Source organism: Schistocerca piceifrons, chromosome X (genome assembly GCF_021461385.2).
Source record: "Schistocerca piceifrons isolate TAMUIC-IGC-003096 chromosome X, iqSchPice1.1, whole genome shotgun sequence".
NCBI lineage: Eukaryota > Metazoa > Arthropoda > Insecta > Orthoptera > Acrididae > Schistocerca > Schistocerca piceifrons.
In genome coordinates, this window is record NC_060149.1 from 423,438,409 (window position 1) to 423,457,415 (window position 19,007).

The window sequence follows — 19,007 nt, forward strand, 5'->3', positions numbered from 1 at the left end:
CATGAAACAGAGGCATCAGTTAAGGAGACAGTGACACTGGGCTGTAGCCTGACCCCCGTGTTATTCAATTCATACACTAGAAACTAGATATATATTTAGGAAAAGAATTTAGGTTCAGAGAGACGAAATAATTCTGTCAGAGACTAAAAATGACTTGAATGGTGAGGTCACAGGAATGAGTGTCTTAATGAGTGTCTAAACATCAACATAAGTATAACAAGAGTGAAACAGTGAAACTAAAATAAATTAGGTGATGGTGAGGGAATTATATTATGAAATGAGACGCTGAAGGTAGTGAGCGGGTTTTGTTATTTGAGCAGCAATGTTTCTCAAGGAAGGAAGATATAAACTGCAACCTGCCAGTGGTAAGAAAATCTTTACTGAAAACAGGGAAATATGTTAACCTCGAATACAAATTTAAGTGTTAGCTATTCACTTCCTAAAGTATTTGTTAGGAATGTAGAATTATAGGAACGTTATATATCGAAAACTAAAAGAGAACAGAAGCTTTTGAAATGTAGTGCTATAGAAGAATTCTGAAGACTATATGGACAGACTGGATAACTAATGAATGAGTAATTAATCGTACTGGACAGAAAAGAAATTTATGTCACAACTTGACTTAAGGAAGGTGAAAACCGACATTACACGTCATGAGACATTAAGGAATGGTTAATCTGGAAATGGTGAGAGAGCTTGGGGTAAAAATTATAGCAGCGGAGATTATTGTTTGAATACGGTAAGTAGGTTCAGACGAGTCCAGGGTGCAGCGAGTACGCATACACGAAAAAAGTTAAGAAAGATAGACTAGCGTAAAGAGCTGCACCAAACCAGTTTTCAAACTTGTTATTACAGCAACATGAGGCTGTTATTTGTCCATGATCTTGTCTCATGCCATTTGTGAACTGACCTGCCTCACTTTGGCAATTACACAGGCGGTTAATAGACAACGATGCATTGAGATACACGGTAAGACGACGAAACAACCTGTGTTCGGTTGAATACTTTTTCAGAAATACTAACTTATTATGACACTTCTACTCTGTAACACTTTCTTTCTTTCACGTTGTCACCTTGCACTCTTATGCAGATGAATGCTTATAAATGTCTCTTGCATACGCTCAGTGACGAACGAAATGAGACAAAAAGTAGTAACAAATTAGAGTGAACGTACGAGGATTTGTAAACCTGTTACATTAATTCTTTTGAACAGTTTATACACTATGTGATCAAAAGTATCCGAAACCTGGCTGAAAATGAATTACAATTTCGTGGCGCCCCCCATCGGTAACGCTGGAATTCAATATGGTGTTGGCCCACTTTTAGTCCAGATGACAGCTTCCACTCTGCAGGCATACGTTCAGTCAGGTGCTGGAAGGTTTCTTGGGGAATGGCAGCCCATTCCTCACGGAGTGCTGCACTGAGGAGAAGTATCGATGCCTGTCGATGAGGCCTGGCACGAAGTCGGCGTTCCAGAACACCCAACAGGTGTTCTTAGGATTCAGGTCAGAACTCTATGCAGGGCAGTCCATTACAGGGATGTTATTGTCGTGTAACCTCTCCGTCACAGGCCGTGAATATGAACATTTGCTCGACCGTCTTAAAAGATGCAATCGCCATCCCCGAATTGCTCTTCAACAGTGGGAAGGAAGAAGGTGCTTAAAACATCAATGTAGACCTGTTCTGTGATAGTACCACGCAAAACAACGTGGGGTGCGAGCCCACTCCACGAAAGATACGACCACACCATAACAGTAACCCTCCTAATTTTACTGTTGGCACTACACACGTTGGCAGATGACGTTCACCGGGCTTTCGCCACACCCACACCCTGCCATCGGATCGCCACATTGTGTACCGTGATTCGTCACTTCACACAACGTTTTTCCACTGTTCAATGTTTACACTCCTTACACCAAGGGAGGCGTCGTTTGGCATTTACCGGCGTGATGTGTGGCTTATGAGCAGCCTCTCGACGATGAAATCCAAGTTTTCTCACCTCCCGCCTAACTGTCTTACTACTTGCAGTGGATCCTGATGCAGTTTGGAATTCCTGTGTGATGGTCCGGATAGATGTCTCCCTGCTACACATTACGACCCTATTCAACTGTCGACGTCTCTGTCAGTCGCCAGACGAGGTCGGCCTGTACGCTTTGATGCTGTATGTCTCTTTTCGCTTCCACTTCACCATCACAGCGGAAACAGAGGACATATGGATGTTCAGGAGGGCGGAAATCTCGCGTACAGATGTATGGCGCAAGTGAAACCCAATCACCTGACCACGTTCGAAGTCCTTGAGTTCCGCGGAGCGCCCCATTCTGCTCTCTCACGTTTGTCTAATGACTACTGAGGTCACTGATATGGAGTACCTAGCAGTAGGTGGCAGCACAATGCACCTAATATGAAAAACGTTTGTTTTTGGGGGTTTCTGGATATTTTAGATCACATAGTATAGCAAGATCCGACTAAATGCCATTTACAGCAGATGCGCGCGTGTTGATATAGTTTAGAGCCAGGCGCTAGCCCCCTTTGCGACACATCGGGAGAGCAGCAAATAATAATGGGCATTCAAATGAAAACAGATGGAGAAAAGTAGCCTCCATTCCACCGTAACAGTTGTACAAGCATTCAATGAAAGTCTGCTTTCAGTACCGCGGAATTACACTCATCACGCAATGTTAGTGGAATGCAAATGAAACCTATCGACTATACACTCGAAGTCTATGGATTCTTTGCAGGAGGTATGGACAGTCAGTTTTGTGAAACAGTACTGAACACTTTTTCCGAAAACTATCTCGTGCAGCTAGAATTTATTGTGTCGGGGTCCCACACTATACACATGGAGCACCCAAAAAATTACGTTCGGCAATGTTCTTGGGTGCATAACGTCTTTCCAAGTCTCGAAATGTGAGAGTACGTCCAGCATTGTCGAACGTGATCATTTTGGTGGGCCAGGTATTATGGTGGGGGGGCACAATGTTGAATGGGCGTACTGACCTCTAAACCTTGGAAAACGGCACACTCACCGGACGCTATTGTGACACTCTACTCCTTCCTCATGTCCTTCTCTTCAGCGGTGCATGTACCTCTGACATCATGTTTATTGGTGACAATGCGCGACCGCATCAAACAGCACAGTTGGGGGAGCTGTTGTAACGGTAAGACATTCAGAGAATGGACTGGCCTGAACTTTCCCCCGGGTTGAATCCCATCGAGCACGTGTGGGGTGTGTGAGGACACGTATTACAGCATGAACACATACACCAATGACTATCCATCTCAATCACGCTGGTGAAGGAATGGAACACTCAATCACAAGAACTCCTGATCAACTGTGTGGCCAGCCTAGAAACCCGTTGCAGAGCACGCGCTGCCGTCTGTGTGATCACGCAGCCTATTAAGAACAATGTATCGCCTTTTGTAATGCCCAGGAGACCATCATGAATCACGGTTTAATTATTGTCTTTGAATAAAAGTGTAATTTCTGTCTGTCTCATTGCATATTTCTTTCAGTCACTATACTATGCTGTACAGCACTTTACCGTAGCGATCCAAGTTTCGTAGATTTATATGAGCCATCATGCGAAAGCTACTTTCGTCCCTAAATTTTGCACAGCAATGTAGTTTACGGGTGTCACTCGCAAAAGATGTCAGACGAGCAGTGCTTCACACTACAAGCCAAATGCTTTTTAAGGCGGAATTTTACGTGTCCATTCGATAGAGTAGTCCCAGGTTGGTCTAGCGCGATATTTGTTTCATCGATGTGTGTTATCAGGGACAGTAAAACAGGAAGAATAATTAGTACGCCAACAGCGACTGACCAGCGCTGCTGCTTGCGGTAGCATTCAGCGCAGGCCAGGGCGCTGCTGTTGCCGCTGGAGTATTTGCTATTCTTCGTGTTTTACTGGCCCTGTAAATACATATTGATAAAAAAGCGTATCGCACTAGATTAATTTTTGAGACATCTATTCAAACGATACGCAAAATCCCGCCTTAAAACGCAGTATGCTTGTAATGGGGAACAAATCGACTCTTTCCAACGACTCTGGACTTCGCATGAAAGGTGTGATGAACTGTATTTGTTTGGACAGACTCCAACTAGACATTGAAAAAAACGTACAAATACAGAGTGATTTAGGAGAAATGTCACATAATTTGTGAGGTGATTCTGCACGTGAAAGTAAATTTTCTATCGTTACGGAATTGGAGTGTGTTGAACAATACACACATCGACGAATGGGTACGAAGAAAAGTGTGAATAATAGTTACCAAAATGCTGTGTAGGAGCTACAGTGGACAGAATAATGGTGAGACAGATGATTTATTCATCTTACAAGGGGTGTCGCGCTGTCTGAATCGTCTTGTCACGGCCGCGCGGCTCACCCCCGCCCACCGTCGGAGGTTCGAGTTCTCCTTCTCCCCAGGGCCCTAGGGCATGGGTGGCATGAGTGGGTGGGTGGGTGTGTTGTCCTTGTCCTTAGCGTAAGTTAGTTTCAGTTAGATTAAGTAGTGCGTAACTTAGGGACCGATGACCTCTGCAGTTTGAAGCTAGTTTAAGTTAGATTAAGTAGTCCGTAACTTACGGACCGATGACCTCCGCAGTTTGAAGCTAGTTTCGGTTAGATTAAGTAGTGCGTAACTTAGGGACCGATGATCTCCGCAGTTTGAAGCTAGTTTCGGTTAGATTAAGTAGTGCGTAACTTAGGGACCGATGACCTCCGCAGTTTGAAGCTACTTTAAGTTAGATTAAGTAGTGCGTAACCTTAGGGTCAGATGACCTCCGCAGTTTGGTCCCATAAGACCTTATCACAAATATCCATTTCGTACATGAGGTGTTCAAAAAGTCCTCCACCCATCTCACTGCACTTGCCAATATGTTGAAGCGTGTGTTGTGTTGCACATCGAACGTCATCTCGGCCAGTTTTAATGCGGGCAATAGCGACGGTGATGCGAGCGACAAGTTCTTCACGAGTATCCATCGTCGCCCATAAACGACCATAAACGAAAGTCTTATGGGGTTATGTCGTGTGATCTGGCTGGCCAGTGAATGGGTCCGCCACAGCCAATCCACCGTTGAGGAAAAGTGTTATTCAGATACTGGGATACTTGTCTGGTACAGTGAATAATTGATCAGTCATGCTGCAGGTACATTCGCCATCATTGCTCTAATGTTAGGTTTTCAAAAAGTGCCGTTACTTCTTTTACCAGTAAATGTGCATATGCTGCGGCTGTCATGCGATTTGGGAGGAACACAGGCCCTATCACCAGGTCACCAGTCATACCACACCAAACGTTCACTAACAACTTAGCTTGGAATCTTGTTTCCCTTGTGTCATGTGGGTCCTCCATCGTCCATGTATGAGAACTGCAGGTGTTCATGATACCACTGCGAGTAAATGTAGCCACGTCTGCAAATAAAGTGTATTGCGCACTGTACAGTCACCCATTCAAAAAATTGTTGTCTGCTTACTGAGTCACCTGGATGCATATATTGCATGGGAGGCACATGGAATGGGTTCAAGCTCTTGGATGTAACATACGCCACACTCGCATTTTTGGCATATGGAGCTGATGGCTTGCGCGCCATGTACTGGTGGTGGGACTCCGTTGTTCCATTGTAATGTCGTCTTTTCCACTACTGACTGGACGTCCTCACGTTTTGATTTTACATTTATTCTGGATAATGTTCCGGATTCACGTAATGTTTGAAGAACCTGGGAAATACGTTGGCACAGGAGGTTCAAATGGTTCAAATGGCACTGAGCACTATGGGACTCAACATCTTAGATCATAAGTCCCCTAGAACTTAGAACTACTTAAACCTAACTAACCTAAGGACATCACACACACCCATGCCCGAGGCAGGATTCGAACCTGCGACCGTAGCAGCCTCGCGGTTCCGGACTGCAGCGCCAGAACCGCACGGCCACCGCAGCCGGCCACAGGAAGTTCATCAGTCAGGGAAACGATGCTGCTATTCCATCACACCCACATGGGCACTGCCATTACAGTAACTGTACACAAATAACATGTGTGTATTCATGGACACAATGGACTTGCTCGATTAAACAACACTCAAGCACGACACACAAACTGCCTCATGACTGCTCACTGATCCAATCCGTGATTGTGCACTGGGTACGCTTGCAGCTGTTACCTCTGTGCGATTTCACAGTGGTGCCATGTGTTGGAGACCCCTACAGCTCTTGTGGGATAAATTAGTCATCTGCCCCACCATTTCCAACGGTCTTGCCCCAATGGTAACACCAGATTCCGTCAAATCACCGAAGTTAAGTGCTGTCGGGCTTTGCTAGCACTTAGATGGGTAACTGTCTAGATCTGTCGAGTTTTATTGGCTATCGGAGTGCTCTCAGCCGTTGTGAGGCCAATTGAGGAGCTATTTGACTGAGAAGTAGCAGTACCAGTCACAGAAACTGAGTGGCCGGGAGAATGGTGTGATCCTACATGATCCTCTGTATCTGCACCGGTGACGCCTAAGGTCTGAGGATGATACGGCGGCCGGTCGGCACCGCTGGGCCTTCAAGGCCTGTTCGGACGATAGTTTTTTGTCCCACCATTATTCTGTCCACCACAGGGCCTAAACAGCATTTCGTAAAGTAATATTCATACTTCTTCATATCCATTCATGACGTGTGTAGTCTTCAACCCACTCCAGTTCTGTAATGATCGAAAATCGGATACATGTTCATAGTACTTTTTCGATTTATTTCCACATGTAGGATAACTTAACAAATTATGTTACATTCCTCCTCAATCACCCTGTATATGCCGGAGCACCAGAGAAAATGCGCGTGACGACTCTTGGGAGGGACACCGTCTACATGAGGGGTTTCAAAGTCTTTGTTTGTATCAAACCTATACAGTTAATAGATAATGTCGTGGAGCATAACTTTTGTTAGAGTCGAAATGTTCTCCGATACTTCTCTGGCAATACCGTGTGTCCTTGTATACCGGTTATACCCCTAAGAGGTGCTAGGGAGCATACGCTCTGTGGCGTGTGTGTACCCTTTGTGTTGCCTACAATCCAGTCACATACTCAGTATGAAAATGGGCTAGCCCAGCAAACATAAAGTTCCTGGTTCGTTTCTAAAACATCTTTCTCCGCTTAGACATACCCGTTCTTAAATTTTCGTGTTGAAAGTAACTCTACCATTTACTGGTGTAGATAGTATACAGCATAGCATTCAACACACCAGGTTAGGAGACCCTGCTAGTTCGGTGAATCCTTGTCGTCCCAGGCCGGCGAATATTAAAGGACGCCTGGCGTCGCTGGGAAGCGTCAGCGAATATTTTGTCTATGACAAAAGTTGTTCCATATATCTATACAGGAGCTGGACAAAATATGTAAACACCACGAGAAACGCATGGTTGAACGTTTATACAAATACTAGCCAAGCCTGCAGGTGGTGCTGTTGTATTTGGCCACAAACAGAACCTGTGTAATTCCCTTAATACGTTGCAAGTGGCAGTCATGGTCAGAACGGTGTTCTGTGTAGTTGTTAGTGCATTATGTCGGATCTAAGTGAATTCGAAGGTGGGCAAATTTTGATGCTCCTATGGTGGGTGCTTCCATAACCAAGAGTAGCCAAAGCGTTTGGCATTTCAAGAGGCACCATATCGGACATTTATACCTCATACAGGGAAGCAGAAAAACATCATCCGCTAATTATATGAGTGGATGGTGTCTGTTCTTAGGGATATGTCCTGAAGAACAGACACCACATGGAATCCACAGCTGTGATACATATCACGTAAATTGAAGACAGACGGTAGGGGGTGGGGGGAAGAGAAAGGAAAGGGAAGTGAAAGAACTATCGATGTAAACTGCGTTGGGACTTTATGCGGAATCAGCCGTGACGAGTGAAAATGTCTGTTGGACTGGGATTCAATCCTGGAATCTGCTGCTTAATAGGCAGTTGGGTTAACCACTGTGCCATCTGGACATAGGGCTTATCACAATTGCGTGGACTGTCCCGGCATGCCTTCTGGCAAACACAAATTCCCACCTAATGCCACCTAGCCATAGTCTCCGTCCATGCCTGCCACGCTCGCCACTTCGAAATTTTCGCAGGGGGTCGAACATAATTGTGCATCCGTGCGGAAGGTACTGGATTCATTGCCCATCAAGGGGAATCAGTTATGTGAATGAGTGGTGTATGTTCCTTCGGACACATCCGAAATCAATTATATGAATGCGTGGTGTCTGTTTTTCCGGACATTCGCCCCAATGGGTAATGACTTCACCACCTTCAGTACGGATGCACTTCCTGTGGGAATCTGGAAGTAGCGCGTATGGAAGACGTGGACGGCGACTGCGGATAGGTGGGACTGTAGGTCGTCCAGGAGGCGTGCTGAGATAGTCTGCACAATTGCGATAAACATTGCGTCCGGATGATAGAGTGGTTAACTCAACTGCCTAGTAAGCAGGAGATACCGGGTTATAACCCCGGTCCAGCACACATTTTCACTCGTCACCGCTGATTCCCGATGCAGCTGACATCAATATTTCCTTCCCTTTCCTTTCCCTTCTCCCTCCTCGCCCCTCCGCCCCCAATCAACATACATAATATCATCAGATAAATCACAAAGAGAACGGAAGTCTGTGTCGAGTGATCGTGACAAATGCTCATTGAAGAGAACGATGACGAAAAATTAAGAGGACGACAGCTACAAAAGTCACTGCAGTACTTAATATTGCACTCCTGAAACCTGTAGACTCCAAAACAACACGTTTGAAACGCCATGAGCAGGAAATTTCAGGATGAGCTGGAATCCCAAAACCACTTACCAGAGACGCAAATTCTGGTGTCAGGAAAACCTGGAGCAATAGAAGAATGTCATGTCGTCGGATGAGTCTTGTTTCGCGCTGTCTCCAACATCTGGCCGAGGTTACAAGTGGTTCAAATGGCTCTAAGTACTATGGGACTTAACATCTGAGGTCATCAGTCCCCTAGACTTAGAACTACTTAAACCTAACTAACCTATGGACATCACACACATTCATGCCTGAGACAGGATTCGAACCTGCGACCGTAGCAGCAGCGCGGTTCCGGACTGAAGAACCTAGAACCTCTCGGCCACAGTGGCCGGCGCCGAGGTTACGCTCCGAGAGTGAAACTTGGAGGGGGTTCGATGATGGCTTGGGCCGTCATTCCGTGGTATTCCATGGACTCCCATTACTGCCAAGGATCGTGTGACCCATTTTCTCTAATCAGGCCCGTCTCATTACAATGTTTGTTCTCCAATTGTTATGTTGTGTTTCAGCACGACGGGGTCCCTACTCACGCATTTCGCATCGTCCAGGACTCGTTATGTGAGCACGTGGATGACTTATCGTATCTCCCCTGGCAACCACAGTCACCAGAGCTTAAAATTATTGAGCCTTTGCGGTCTATTTGGGGGAGATGGGCGGGTGATCGCTGTCCGCCTCCATCATCGTTACCTGAGCTTTTCACAATTTTGTGGGAAATAAACCCTACAAGAACTGTATTTATCCATTCAGGGACTACTGGAAGCTGTTTTGAATGCCACCAGGTTTGCTGCACTACATTATAAATAGTAACGTTTTGGATTTTTGGTGTTTCCATATTTTTTTCAACGCCTATATACTCAAATTAAGAAGAAATAATCACGGATGGTGACTTATATACAAATAATCCCTGATTATTTCGTATGTGTCTTATACATACACTCCTGCATGTCTTATACTTACATAATCATGTCTTACACATACATATACATAACCCGTGATTATTTCTCTAGAATTCGAATCCCATGCTTAGAACCGTGAGTGGTCAGTATTCCAATTTGGTCACTTACTTAGTTATAGAAATTATTTGTAGGACGACGTGAAAGATTCTGCGTGGCTCTTCGCTAATGTGCCATGCTGAGACTAATTTGGGACTTATCACTTGAAACATTATGTTACTGAACGGCTGCCAGTAGATTTAATGATTTTACGGTCCTTTCTTATAGATAAATGCTAGCGTCACCGCGCCGGCCGCTGTGACCGAGTGGTTCTAGGCGCTTCAGTCCGGAACCGTGCCACGGTCACAGGTTCGAATCCTGCCTCGGGCATGGATGTGTGTGATGTCCTTAGGTCAGTTAGGTTTAAGTAGTTCTAAGTTCAAGGGGATGATGACCTCAGATGTTAAGTCCCATAGTGCTCAGAGCCATTTGAACCATTCGAGCTAGCGTCAGCAAGCAATACTATCTCGCCTGCTACATTAAGATACTTGTAATTTTTAGCCTGAACATTATGTCAAAGTCTCTCAGTGAACGCGTCGATAGTGAAAATAAGCTCGACGGGTTTGGTATCCAATGACTTGAGGAGAAGGAAAGGGTTATGTGGATTGCAGTACATAAGATGAAATATATGAGCATGTTCCTAAAAGTATGTTTGGATGGTTACGGAATTTTATGTGATAATTCCTTTTAGAAAATGGTATGTCTTAAAAAGGGAGATGTCAGCCATATAAGATGAAAGTGGCCAGAGGTAACACACACAAAAATCTACAGCTCTGAAGCCTCTTTCTGCTACAATTATCGGTGCTAAAGTGGGTCCAGATGATCATCCTACCTAGCATAATATTGCCTCCACGCCTCCACCAGACAATTTACACCTCGTGATGGACCCGAACTACAACAACCAATGGTGTCATGTAACAAGAAAGTGCTTCGCCTGACACTGTGACACGTTTCCATTGTTTATGGATTAATCATGATGTTCCTGTGCGCACTACAGTCATAACAATGTTTTTTTTTAATCATAAGGATCACATGAATACCTTGTTTTCTGCTGCGTCCCCCTTTTAACAATGAACGACGACCAATACACCCCTAAACTCTTTTACCTTCCACAGCGGCATATTCTCCTATCAGAGGCAACACCGGGTGTTGTCTGTTCTGATTTATTCTCGTTTATAGAGGAGTCTAGTCACCTATGACCACATCTTGTCTAATAACAATTTAACCGCCACTCAATCAGTTCCAACAGATTCCTATTATAGCATTTGACGACATTTGTTCGTTCCCTTGATATTCGTCCCCACCCCGTTAGAAAGCTAGCAAATGTAGCAGTTCCCGCTGAGTGGTGGTTAGTGTTTAACGTCCCGTCGACAACGAGGTCATTAGGGACGGAGCGCAAGCTCGGGTTAGGGAAGGATTGGGAAGGAAATCGGCCGTGCCCTTTCAAAGGAACCATCCCGGCATTTGCCTGAAGCGATTTAGGGAAATCACGGAAAACCTAAACCAGGATGGCCGGAGACGGGATTGAACCGTCGTCCTCCCGAATGCGAGTCCAGTGTGCTAACCACTGCGCCACCTCGCTCGGTAGTTCCCGCTGAGACTAGGTAAATTACCAGATTACGGGAAAAGCCAAAATCCTAGACACATCATATCAATCAATTTGCTACTTCATTACTGACTATACAGGGTGTTACAAAAAGGTATGGCCAAACTTTCAGGAAACATTCCTCACACACAAAGAAAGAAAATATGTTATGTGGACATGTGTCCGGAAACGCTTACTTTCCATGTTAGAGCTCATTTTATTACTTCTCTTCAAATCACAATAATCATGGAATGGAAACACACAGCAACAGAACGTACCAGTGTGACTTCAAACACTTTGTTACAGGAAATGTTCAAAATGTCCTCCGTTAGCGAGGATACATGCATCCACCCTCCGTCGCATGGAATCCCTGATGCGCTGATGCAGCCCTGGAGAATGGCGTATATCACAGCCGTCCACAATACGAGCACGAAGAGTCTCTACATTTGGTACCGGGGATGCGTAGACAAGAGCTTTCAAACGCCCACATAAATGACAGTCAAGAGGGTTGAGGTCAGGAGAGCGTGGAGGCCATGGAATTGGTCTGCCTCTACCAATCCATCGGTCACCGAATCTGTTGTTGAGAAGCGTACGAACACTTCGACTGAAATGTGCAGCAGCTCCATCGTGCATGAACCACATGTTGTGTCGTACCTGTAAAGGCACATGTTCTAGCAGCACAGGTAGAGTATCCCGTATGAAATCATGATAACGTGCTCCATTGAGCGTAGGTGGAAGAACATGGGGCCCAATCAAGACATCACCAACAATGCCTGCCCAAACGTTCACAGAAAATCTGTGTTGATGACGTGATTGCACAATTGCGTGCGGATTCTCGTCAGCCCACACATGTTGATTGTGAAAATTTACAATTTGATCACGTTGGAATGAAGCCTCATCCGTAAAGAGAACATTTGCACTAAAATGAGGATTGACACATTGTTGGATGAACCATTCGTCGAAGTGTACCCGTGAAGGCCAATCAGCTGCTGATAGTGTGTGCACACGCTGTACATGGTACGGAAACAACTGGTTCTCCCGTAGCACTCTCCATACAGTTGTAGGGAAGTAGCCTACTCACGCCGTATAAAATTCTCATCAGTCTTTCCATTGTGTGCCAGCCTAGTCCGCTGTAACTAGCTCTGACGTCATAAATGTTGCGTAATAGTTTAAAAATCAAGTAAATAACCTGTACAACCTAGAATAAGCCACCCTATAATAATAGTGAATATGTTGGGTATCAATGTACGTTGTCTCTCAGACAGTGGAAGTGAGGTGAGTGCGATATCTCAGTCCTTCTTTGATGCATTACCTGGTAAAGACAAGCTTACAGTAATGAGGGTATCAGGACTAAGAATAATTGGTGCTACTGGCAAGGTGTCAAAAACGGTAAAACAAGAAGCTTTGCTGCCCTTTGACATTAATGGTAATTTAATTGATAATCCATGCTTAATTGTAAATAATCTCAGTATTGAGGTTTTAATTGGGATAGATTTCTTGTCGAAATGTCAGAGTGTTGTTGACTTTGAAAGAAGCCAGTTAAAAATGGTCTTGCCAATAACTGGAGTAATTACGGTACCTTTTAGTGATAAACATATAGTAACTAATGATGAAACTTGGGAACTGCCTATACGAGTTCTGAAATATAGGAGATATTGGGACAAAGGTGTTAATCTTAGTAAAAGTAAGCAAAACACATTAGAAAGAAAGAAGCGTCATGACGCGAAAGCTGTACCCACTAGTTTTGAAATAGATCAGATATTCCTTGTCAAAAACAAGGAAAAATCGAAGAAAATAAATGCAGAAACAAAGAAATTCATGTTCATATACCAAGGACCTTTCAGGATCATAGGAAAACCACATGCATATAGGCTAGAGTACCCTAAGAGTAAAAAGCTATTAGGTCTCAGGAACGTGATCGACCTAAAGAAGTTCATAGGTAGTGAATGATTTCTGTAGGGAGGAGGTTGTTCTGTACCCTCTACACGGTGTGGCAGCTGTGCAGTCCCAGCTGTGTGAGATCTTCTTTCCATTTCAGGTCTCACTCATTCTTCATCTTTCCTATCCACCTAAAATTTCGACCTCTTCTTTCCAACACAAAATTTTCCGGTATAGTTATCAAGCCAATAATAAACTAATGAATTCTGTAGGGAGGAGGTTGTTCTGTAACCTCTACATAGTGTGGCAGCTGTGCAGTCCCAGCTGTGTGAGATCTCCTTTCCTTTTCAGGTCTCACTCATTCTTCATCTTTCTTATCCATCAAAATTTCGGCTCTTACTCTCAAATACTAAATCTTCCGGCATGACTATCAAGCCAGCATTAAACAAATGAATTCTGTAGGGAGGAGGTTGTTCTGTAACCTCTACACAGTGTGGCAGCTGTGCAGTCCCAGCTGTGTGAGATCTTCTTTCCCATTTCAGGTCTCACTCATTCTTCATCTTTCCTATCTACAAAAATTTCGACCCCTTCTTTCCAATACGAAAATTTTCTGAAACTAATGAATTCTGTAGGGAGGAGGTTGTTCTGTAACCTCTACACAGTGTGGCAGCTGTGCTGTCCCAGCTGTGTGAGATCTTCTTTCCTTCTCAGGTCTCACTCTCTTCATCTTTCCTATCCACCAAAGTTTCGACTCCTACTTTGGAATACAAAAATTTTCCGTCATGGCTATCAAGCCATGAGTTCTGTAACCATTCTATCCACCGATTAGTGTAGAAAATACCTAATGTGACAAACCTAACAGTGACATAAACAATAGAGAAGTATGACGTAATTAAGATACAAATGTATTTGAGTAACAAGTATGTATAGAACCCTGGTAATATTATAAGTACAAAGTTGTTGTTTTATTGGAAATGGTCCCACAATAATATTTAAAAAAGATATACAAATTCGTGTACAAGCAGGATCTGAAGTGGCAGTGAAACCTATTGTATGCTGTAGAGCTAACTAATTAATAGTAAAAGAGATTGCTTAGTGTTATGAAAAATACGCAGATAAGTTGTAAAAATGAACTCACCTTGTGTAGTAAGGAATGGCAGTGCAATAGAATTGAACAGTTTTTGTGGTTGAGACGTGAAGGACACGTCTTTGAAATATTTATAAGGTTGGAGCTGGCCGTTATTTGGTGTAGTGTGTGACAGGACACACCTACATGTGTTGAGGTTATGAGTTGGAGGCGTGAATGCGACCATAGGTACCCTAATGTTAGATGAGACAGAGCAGCTCATGGTGTCCTACAGGTTTAAGGAATTTAGCATACGCTCGTCCATAATTACTTAATGCACTTTAGTGGTAGGTCGAGAGAGACTACCTGTGGTTTCAGCGTCCGATCGAGTGGAAATGGATTGCCACGTGAGCAAACTGATCAGCTGCAATACACTATAGATATGAAATAAATGTGCTACCCTATGCTTTAAATGTTAACAGAGTGAGTGTTAAATAAGTACATACACTAGCAACGTATTTGAGTAACATAATGGCAGACGTGAAACATTATTTATAGCTCAGCATAAATACACTTCGATGAAGTAAGTGCATAATTGCAGGTGTGTAACTGACACAGCAGCAGAGGACCAATAAGTGGATTTAGTAGTCATCTAAACGTAGTGTGTTTTGAACACTCAGAACTGTACTATTACCACAAGTTACTCGCATATACAAAGAAGCTGAGAAGACAACTACTAATCAAAATATCCTCATACTATCTCTAAGGATAAGGTAATCGAAGATGAGTCAGCTAAGTAAATAAAATACAAAAGTATCAGGAATGTACCGAGCATTGGTTCAGTGTTCTGGTCCGGAAATAATAAATGGAGATTATATAGGATTCATGATTGTATGCCTTGAGCATAAATTTTCTCTAGTACGTCACTAAAGGCGTTTTGAGCCATTTGTTTACCGATTTTATGACAGTTAAGTAACCGCGAGAGTAAAATTAAAAAGTTCTGTTAACTTTGCTCCAGCAAAATATTGAAAGATAAAATGTGTATATCCCCATTTCATTGTGACCCACCCTTAGATAATAAGTGAACAGAGTCTGAGGCACTCTTTTTGTTTGTTCTACAGGACAAACCAGATAATGGCAGCCTGGAAGTTGCGTGAAAGCGTGGAGTGACTTGGACACAACTCACAGTGACACCTCCCCTTTCCCTATGTAATTTAGAGTGAACGTGAAGGATGCACACCATAGCAACTTCCCCTCCTCTACCCTTGTGAATGGAAGTGTAGAACGCCAGCCAAAGCGGCTACAACCACGTGTGTAAAAAATGAAAATGTCATGAATTGTGAAATTTTCTTTCAGGATTAGAAAAGACTGCTAAGATATAATTATCTGTTTATGTATCAGGAATAACTGTGTTACTTTCTTTGAATTTGTGTAGGTAAAATGCATTTAATGGATTTAAGATTTCCATAATTTTATATATTTTATGTGTTTGTCTAAGGCAATATGCATGCCAAAGTGTTTCATTGATTTTTCTTAAATTATGAGTGATAATGTTGCTTAAGAGGCAGTGAACATGTAGTAATTTAAATAATTGAAGTAGGTAATAAGATTTCTTTTAATATTTCTATGTGTTTACATTTAAATTTTAATTTTCATAGGGAGTTAAGCTGTACTCTTGCTTCTCTTTTTGTAATTAAATTTTTTTCCATTCATTAACATTCAAAAAAAAATTTAAGTAGAGAGTGATGTAGGGAAGCAGCCTACTCACGCCGTATAAAACTCTCATCAGTCTTTCCATTGTGTGCCATCCTAGTCCGCTGTAACCAGCTCTGACGTCATAAATGCTGCGCAATACTTTAAAAATCAAGTAAATAACCTGAAACGTTTCTAGCATGTCAGGAGTAATACTAAATCAATATGTGTTGAATGTCAGTTCAATAACTGTAACCATTTTTGAAATTTGGACGTTTTTCTGTAAAAATCATTGTCGCAGCAGAAAAGAGCTAGAGACTTAAAAATTTGTATTTAGATTCCTTTTTCATAATAATTTAGTAGAAACAGTCTTCTGGATCTCACAAATTAAGATTTTAGTTGAAATTCATGATGTTCTGGTTTTTTGTCTTAAAAAATTAAGGAAGCAAGATAGTTTAAGTAGGCGAATAAATAAGGCTAGGATGTTTAAATTTAAGTAGAAGGGAGATCCGCTATAATCATAAAGATGTGAGAAGTTTCAATTGAATAAATGTAAAACTATAGCGATAGCGTATCTCCAAAGGGCAAGTTCAGAGCTCGTCTACTGCGTGTAGTGTAATTAAATTAATTCTCTCGCCCAAAACATTTGACTTAGCTACGTCAGACTTTTATTATGATTACGTACCTGTGTGCTGAAGGCACATTTAAATTGAGAGCTTCATCGGCCATCAGCAAAGGAAGCGATGATTTATTCAATAACTTAAAGTGGTGCATTACTAGCCCAGCGGCTAATCGGGAGAGCCGATTTGATCAGGCGTTCCCTTAGCGCCGTCCGCACCGCGGCTTTATATATAAGAACGCTGCGCGAGAGAATAAGGCCCCAGTTCTCTCCAGACGGTGAATAGCACACCATCTGTGTCGGGAGTTGCGTCGCGTCGGTATCATTGCTATAAACAGCCTCGGATGCCGTATTAAGTTACTCGGGTTGCGTGTAACCATGAAATCATTTTCAAGTGAAGTGTTAATTCTGGGATGACTTTAATGATCTATCTTCAGTCTGCGTATGTCGTATTTTCACGTGCCGTCGCGGGACAAACATTCTACCATTATTTAGCGTGGCGTTTCATGAACATTATCATCAAATTATGGCGAGCATTCACTTAAACCTTTAATTTGAACAGTTATAGTTGCATCAGCGCATTAGACGCTGAACAACTCTGGTAGTTGGATTGTGTGGATTCTTTTTTTTTTTTCATATGTGACTTTCAGAATATAGCGGACGTTTTTTCACGATCGTTTTTGATTATGAATCCCAGACAATCTCCTAATTCCTCAGAGCTATAAGCTGTAGCTATAAGTGTATTTCTTAGATGAAGTGGGCACTAGGAATTCTAATTATAGGCTTCACGTTTTGCTAATCACTTTCTGGTTGCCAATATTGTAGTTAGAGAGCCAGTGTTGAGAACGGCAAAAGACAGCATAAATAATAGGAACATTTATATAACAATTAATTCCACCCGCCGCCCCACATATGGTTAAACGGCCGGGAAATGCATCTTTTCTACATTACAAATCTACATTATATATAAACAACATAAAAATTTCCACCAGCCGCCCTACACAGTCACGTGGTCAACGTTACCTTGTACAGCAGCAACTTCTCTGACGCTGACATTAGGGTTATCGTCAACTGCACGAGGAATTGCCTCGTCCATTGCAGGTGTCCTTGTCGTTCTAGGTCTTCCCCAGTCGCGAGTCATAGGCTGGAATGTTCCGGGCTCCCTAAGATGCCGATCAATTGCTTCGAACGTCTTCCTGTCGGGACACCTTCGTTCTGGAAATCTGTCTCGATACAAACGTACCGCGCCACCCCTATTGCCCCGTGCTAATCCATACATCAAATGGGCATCTGCCAACTCCGCATTTGTAAACATTGCACTAACTGCAAAACCACGTTCGTGATGAACACTAACCTGTTGATGCTACGTACTGATGTGCTTGATGCTAGTACTGTAGAGCAATGAGTCGCATGTCAACACAAGCACCGAAGTCAACATTACATTCCTTCAATTGGGCCAACTGGCGGTGAATTGAAGAAGTACAGTATATACTGACGAAACTAAAATGAGCTCTAACATGGAAATTAAGCGTTTCCGGACACATGTCCACATAACATCTTTTCTTTATTTGTGTGTGAGGAATGTTTCCTGAAAGTTTGGCCGTACCTTTTGTAACACCCTGTATAGTTTGTAAATTTTCAGTTGATATAGGAAGAGATACTGAGAAATAATCATTCGTTTTTGTAAAGTGAGCTAAGGAACAAGCTGAGCTTATCAGTTAATCACATGAGTGTGTTAACGAGATGAATTATCGACTTGAGTAGCTCTTCATTTGTGATTGTGTCTTCACCATTTCTTTTCACAGTTACACAATGATACACCCTAAAGCGCAAAAAACGAAAAAGGCACGGTAAATTATGACATGGGCAACATCAAAATTTATTAACTCGTATACGGAAAGTATTTATTATAGTTGTGGAAGGTCAGGTAATGAGTTAATCTCCACTTTCCGTTAACAACTACGCTGAATTTTGCCTGATGTGATTTCCACACAAGCTATAGGAGACAACAATTGTTCTCTTGCATTATGGATTCCACTGAATCGCAGATTTCATATCAACACATACAACTGTAGCATTTTGTATGACTACAAGCTGAAAATTTCTCGGCTTGGCAGTTACAGGCTGTCTGAAGTCAAAAATACACTTATTTTTGCAGTTAATCCCGTTTCAGGCCGACGAACTTTTTCCTGCGTCCTTCAGTGAATATATTGCATTCTTGGATTAGGATTCTGGAAAGCCTGGGAAGTACCCAGTTACAATTGCACCAGTTTTCGATGAATTTCCGTTGGCGATTAACTGTTCCATGCATGCGGTTTTATATCTGTACAGCATCCCAGTTTATCCGTTTGAATGAGAGACATATAATGGAAACACTGCAAACAGCAATATAAACATAA